This window comes from Arachis ipaensis, chromosome B05, assembly GCF_000816755.2.
Source record: "Arachis ipaensis cultivar K30076 chromosome B05, Araip1.1, whole genome shotgun sequence".
NCBI classification, from domain to species: Eukaryota; Viridiplantae; Streptophyta; class Magnoliopsida; order Fabales; family Fabaceae; genus Arachis; species Arachis ipaensis.
Genome location: NC_029789.2, coordinates 82,218,636 through 82,225,861, shown reverse-complemented (window position 1 = coordinate 82,225,861; position 7,226 = coordinate 82,218,636).

Here is a 7,226-nt window from a genome sequence, read left to right as displayed (position 1 = left end):
GGGGGTGACTAGGTGACTGGGTGACTGGGTGTGTTGTGCGCGAAAGGGTTGGCTAAGGTGAAGGTTATGCGTGAAGGTGATGAGAATGGCGAAAGGATGAGCTTCTGGAGGAAATAGGGTTTGTTGTGCGCGAAGTGGACTGTGCGTGTGTTCTTCTGGAGGGAACTGAAAGGGAAATAAAAAATTTGCTAAGTGTTAGAATTTGCCCTACATACATTAGGCATCACTTTTAAAACGCACCCAAAACATAATAAATAAGTTACTCTTTAAAAGAGTTCTCTTTGATACGAAAAGTGAACCCATAGATATCAACCTACGGCTACGCTTTATAAGTGATTTCTATAATACCTATGGCTACACTTTTTAAATGATGCCATAATTGTGTATCTTTTTCTCTTATAAAAAGGCAACACAGAGAAAAGCGTAGCCTATTCATAAAGTAGGCTACGCTTTTCAAATGTAGCTTAAAAAAAGTGTGGCTGAATGGGTATTTTTCTTGTAGTGATTTATTCTTCCAATCTAGTTTATGAACTCTTCATGTTAGATTATAATTTCACTTATTAATGTTATTTGAGGTATTTCAATTCATGATTGCTTTCTTTAATTTATGTTATTGTTGCTTTACATCTGAAGGCATTTTTATCCCAGCAAATTTACTTTTTTTCCTCTTTTGGTCTTGGTTAAGAAAGCAGTAAGTCAGGAGTTATCTCATCTCAACATAATTGATAACTGTTATCTTTGCTAATTGAACTGAGCTTCAATAATCCCAACCATTTCTAAGGAAATAAATAGGATTCGAAGATCAAACTAATTAGTCCCTTGACTTTCCTTTACTTTAGTAAAGGTTGACTAAGTGAAATTAAGATTCAACTTTCATTGTTATTGATAAGAATAACTAAGTCTGGACTTCCAATTTCTCATACCTTGCCAAAACAAGAAGTTGGAGAAATTGCTAAGCTGTCCAGCCTGACCTCTTCGCACTCAAACGGCTATAACTTTAGCTACAGAGGTCCAAATGACGCGGTTCTAGTTGCGTTGGAAAGCTAACGTCCGGGGCTTCGATTTGATATATAATTTGCTATAGTTGCCTCAACGCCAGGTGACGCGAACGCGTGACCTGGCCAACACCCAATCCGCGCGACCGCATGGACGACGCGGCCGCGTCACCTTTCCGCAACCTGAACGTGACAGAAATCACAGGGGGCGATTTCTGGGCTGCTTTTGACCCAGTTTTCAGCCCAGAACACACTGACTAGAGGCTATAAAGTGGGGGAATGCATCCATTCATGGGAGGCTCTCATAATTCACTTTTCATGTTTTAGATGTAGTTTTAGAGAGAGAGGTTCTCTCCTCTCACTCTCTTAGGATTAGGATTTAGGACTTCTCTTAGTTTTAGGAGTGACTCTCGATCCCAGGTTCAATGTCCCTTTCTATTTACTTTCGCTTCTATTTTTATTGAGTCTAATGCTTTTATTTGTATTTGATTTATGTTGCCCAATTGGCTTATGAACTTTTTCATGTTAGATTTTGCTGCTTTGAATGTATTTTATTTGAGGTATTCCAGATATTTATGATTTTAATTTAGCTTTCTACATTGTTGGCTTTGGTTAAGAAATTAGTAACTCAGGAGTTATCTTTCCTTAGGGATTAACTAGGATTTGAAGATCAAACTAATTAGTCACTTGACCTTCCCTTGCTCTAGTAAAGGTTAACTAAGTAGAATCAAGAGTCAATTTTCATTATTGTTGATAAGGATAACTGGGCTAGGACTTCCAATTTCTCATACCTTGCCAAAAGTTTATTTTACAGTTGTTTATTTATTTTAATTGCAATTTAAATTACTTGCTCCCTATTCTCAAAACCCCAAATTTACAATCTCCATAACCAATAGAAGATCATTCTATCTTCCAATGCGACATTATTGATGAAACTGTAGCTGAAGTTCACCAAGAAGAATTAGAAGAGAAGTATATGGAGCAAGGTCCAAGTGTGGGGACACTTTCTGAAAACCATGAGAAGACTTTACCATTATTACCAGCCCCAGATGATCTAGAGCCTAGCTATGAGCAGAAATTAGAGTAAAAGCCCCTTCCTCCACACCTCAAGTATGCTTACCTTGAGGACAAGTAGAAGTTCCCAGTTATCATTGCAAGGAAACTCACTTCTCAACAAGAAGAACAACTACTCAGTGTGTTGAGAAAATATAAGAAAGCAATTGGATGGAGCTTGGCAGATATAGTTGACGTCAGCGTCTCAACCAAGCCACTCGCAAGGATTATTACCCCTTGCCATTCATTGATCAAATGATTGATCGCCTGTCAGGTAAATCTCATTATTGTTTTTTAGATGGTTATACAGGCTACTTTCAAATTCATATAGCTCCTGAAGATCACGAAAATACTACTTTTACATGTCCTTTTGGGACTTATGCTTATAAGAGAATACCCTTTGGCTTATGCAATGCATCTGCTACTTTCCGGACTGGAGTACCAGGCTACAAGATTCACTCTTGGCATATGGAACAGCGTACAAGACACCCATTGGGATGAGCCCCTTCCGCCTGGTATATAGAAAGGCTTGCCACCTCCCCGTAGAGGTGGAACACAAGGCTTTCTGGGCTGTGAAGGAGTGCAACATGAATCTTATGAAAGCTGGTGCTGAAAGAAAGCTACAACTAGCAGAACTAGAGACCCTCCGCCTAGAAGCATATGACAACTCCAGGCGTTACAAGGAGAAAATGAAGGCTGTCCATGACAAGCCCATTAAAAGGAGAGAATTCAGACCAGGGGAGTTAGTTCTTCTTTAAAACTCCAGACTGAGGCTCATGCCGGGTAAACTGAGATCAAGATGGGAAGGTCCATACAGAGTAGAAAAGGTAGATCCATATGGAGTTTTCCACCTGCGTCATCCTATTAACTCCAAATTTCTTAAGGTTAATGGACATCGCCTAAAGCTTTACCATGGTGAAAAGATGAAGAATCAAAAGGAACTAGAGATTTTCCTCTTGGAAGATCCACCAAGAGAAGCTAAATGAGCCTAACGAGCGTCCAACTTAAGGACGTAAAAGCAAAGTGCTAGGTGGGAGACAACCCACCATGGTATGATCGTTCCGTTTCAGTCTTAGTTTTATTTTTACTTTATTTTTATGATGTTAATGACTCTTCTCATCATCCCTGTATTTAGCTGCATATAGCTTGTATGTGCATTTTGCATTTTAGTTTTATTTAAAAAAAAATCACACACGCACGCGATGCGGCAGCGTCTCTGACGAGTCCGCGTCACCAGTGCGTTATGAAGACAAGAGAATTGGACAGTAAGTCACGCGAAAGCGTGGCTGGAGGTGTGCCTTAGGCACAAACATGGCCACGCATCTGCGTCACCCACGCGGCAGCGTCAATTGGAAAATAAGCCTCCCACGCGTCTGCGTCACCCACACGAATGTGTGACCTTTAAAATCGACGTAAAAGAGGTGTATGGCAGCAAGTTGCGATGGAGCTGGGCTGGAATGATGCTAAAAGCACCAACCTTGTCACGCAACCGCGTGCCCTACGTGGCCGCGTCGCCCCCCAAACATGGCCATTCACGCGAGCGCGTCACCCAGAATTTTGGCACGAAAGCATTTGAGACAGAGAGTTGCGCGAACGCGTCGCTGCCCTCGCGCCATTCGCACAAAGCAACTCACGCGACCGCGTGACCCACGCGTTTGCGTCACTTGAACACATCGCATACCACGCGACCGCGTCAGTCACGCGTTCGCGTCGCATGCGGCGCACAGAATATCCAGATTAGCCAAAATATCTTATCTTTTCTTCTCCCAAATCCTTATTTTTCTTTTCCCTTATTATCTCTTTCTTCCCCCTTAGAGACAGCCACGGCAGGTTAATCTCTAATGGGTAGTAGAATTCTACTCCAACTATCACATGCCAACCATGCAGTCTGTCTATGTCTGTCAGAAGTAAGTCCCCATAACTGAAGAGGCCATTCAACACTCTTTAGATCTTTCCCCTGCTCTAGAAGGATTGGACGCATTCCAAGAAGCCTCACTCAAGCGCCAGACATACCAATTTGGCTGGGACACCGTTCTCAGAGTTATCGCACAACCTGGCAGCAAATGGATCTACGGATACCATCGATCCCGACCAAAAGGGATATCGGCTTCAACACTTACCCTGGAGGCTCGAGTATGGGCACAAATTATGTCTCATTACGTCTTTTTGAGCACTCACGAGTCCTCCTTCACTGTAGACATGGCTGTTTTACTCTGGTGTATCCTTACAGACCAGCACCTCAATTTACCAAGACACATCTGGAATGCAATGGGACACGTACAGATAGTGGGCAACTTACCTTTTCCCGCCTTGGTTTCAGATCTCGTCTCGACAGCCGGAGTCTCCTACAGAGCTGGAGACACCAAAGCCATACTCCCACGAGATGATCAGTACGTCCCTAACGGGAAATATATCAGACCACCAGCAGGTGCTACAAGCCAGCCCATAGAATCGGCTGAAGACATTCCTCCTTCAACACCATAAGCACCTACAACAAACCAACTGCTCCATCAAATACTTGAAAGGTTGGATCGGCAGGAACACAAAGCAAAGTTAAGAGAATGCCGGACTCCACCTCATTTACCAGCACAGGGAGCCATGACGGTCCCGATAGTGGAGATGCTGCTACCAGCCCCTCTTTATTCCTGACAGATGGCACCGAGGACGGTGCGAAGCCTTAAGTGTTCATACCTTGGGTCGAACTAGGCGAGCCGCGTTGGATGAAGACAAAAACGACCGACCTCTCAAAAAGGTTGGTCATTACCGACCTCTTCCCAAAGAGCTCGGCCAAATTGTTATAAGGGCCCAAGTAGGCCCAAAGCAGAAGATCACAGCCCACCTAAAGGCGGCTTGCCAAAGATAAGGGGACACACCCACAAAAGATAAGATAAGATAACTAACTTATCTTAAGGGAGGTCACTCCACACTACTATAAATACACTGGAGCACCCAGGTATAACTCATACTCTGATTTTACACAAAAAACCTGCTCAAAGCCCATGAGGGTACATCCCACTACATACAACCTTTGGAAAGTAAACTCCGTCTAGGACGTTAAGCATAGATTACATTGTAGTCGACGTGAGCTCCGCCTACAATGCTCTAATAGGTCGGACAACGCTGAACCAGCTTGCCGCTGTGGTCTCCACTCCACACCTATGCATGAAGTTCCCAACTCCGGAAGGTATCGCTACCATAAAGGGAGACCAAAAACTCGCACGACGCTGTTATAACGAAAGTCTGAACCTTAAGGGTGACCCCAGAGGAAAGGAAACCAATACTATAGAACTCGGGGGAATTCTAGCTCGCGAGGAAGTCTGCCCTCAACCAGAAAGTGAAACCAAAGGTTCAAATTGGAGACACTTAAGACAAAACAACAAGTATATGGGCAAATCTAAGAGAAGACTTAAAGGAACTACTAATAAAGCTCTGAAAGGATAACTCCGACCTCTTTGCATGGAAGGCCGCTGACATGCCTGGTATTGATCCCAGACTATTGTGCCATAAGTTAGCCGTATACCCAGGGTCTTGGCCAGTACAGCAGAAACGTAGGAAACTCGGCCCAGAGAGGTCGCAAGCTGTAGAGGAGCAGGTACAGGCCTTGCTGGAGGCACTATTTTATGGTTTATCTTGTACTCAATTGAGTGGTTTTTATCAACTCTTTACCCACTTATTCATACTATTCGCATGTTTGCCGGGCAATAGCGTCAGCACTAGTCAAAGAAGACAAAAGTGGGCAACAACCCATTTACTTCATCAGTAAAGCTTTACAAGGGGCCGAATTAAACTATCAAAAGATAGAAAAGTTCACCAACGCCCTCATACTCACTTCTCGACGACTCCGCCCATACTTCCAAGCTCACGCCATCAGAGTACGGAATAACCAGCCCATAAAAGGTATTTTATAGAAAACAGATTTAGCTGGAAGAATCCTATAACGGGCAGTCAAGCTGTCAAAATTCGACCTCAAATATGAAGCTCGTACAGCTATCAAATCTCAGTACCTGGCCGACTTCATCGCAGAGTACACTGACACCCCGGGCACCCCCACAGAGTGGAGCCTTTATGTGGATGGTTCCTCGAACAAAACTGGGAGTGGTGCAGGTGTCATTTTAGAGAGTGATCAGGGAACCCAAATCGAGCTTTCATTAAATTTCAAGTTTCTTGCCTGAAATAATCAAGCTGAATACGAAGCCTTACTGGCTGGTTTGAAGCTGGCAAGGGAGGTAGGAGCTCATAAGCTTACCATTTTCAGCGATTTACAGGTAGTTACCTCACAAATAGAAGGGAGCTACCAGGCCAAGGATCCCACTATGAGGAAATACTTAGACAAAGACCAGAGAACAGCCCAGGCAATTCATGGGATATGAGATCCGACATATACCCAGAGAACAAAATACCCGAGCTAATGCACTTTCAAAACTAGCCAGCACCAAACTAGGAGGCAATAACAGAAGCCTCATGCAATAAACACTACAAAATCCATCAACCACAGAAGAGAAAAAGGTCCTAAACATATCAGACCAAGACTAAGGGTGGATGACTCCTATAGTCAGCTATCTCAAGTCAGAAATACTTCCCGCAGACAAAAAAGAGGCAAAAAGGATAGTACGAGAAGCACAGTACTACACCATAGTTCACGACGTCCTATATAGGAAAGGAATCTCTACACCCCTCCTAAAATGCATCCTGACCTCCGCTACAAAGGAAGTTCTCGGAGAAGTCCACAGTGGCATGTGCGGCAATCACCTTGGGGCGCGAGCTCTCTCCAAAAAGGTACTCTGAGCTGGATTCTACTGGCCGACCTTGCAAAAAGAAGAAACAGAGTTTGTCAAAACATCTCCCCCATGCCAAAAGCACGCAAACTTTCATATCGTACCACCTGAAGAACTCATTTGTATCACTTCACCCTGGCCATTCACAAAATGGAGGCTCGACCTCCTCGAACCCTCCCCCCGGGATCAAGGCAAGTCAAATTCCTCATTGTTAGAATAGACTATTTCACAAAATGGATTGAGGCAGAACCTTTAGTCACAGCCACCACCCAAAGAAGTCAGAAGTTCTTATACAGAAACATTGTCGCAAGGTTTGGGGTGCCACACTCCATTACTACAGACAATGGCACTCAATTCACTGACACGGGCTTCAGAAATCTGGTAGCTGATTTGAAAATCAAGC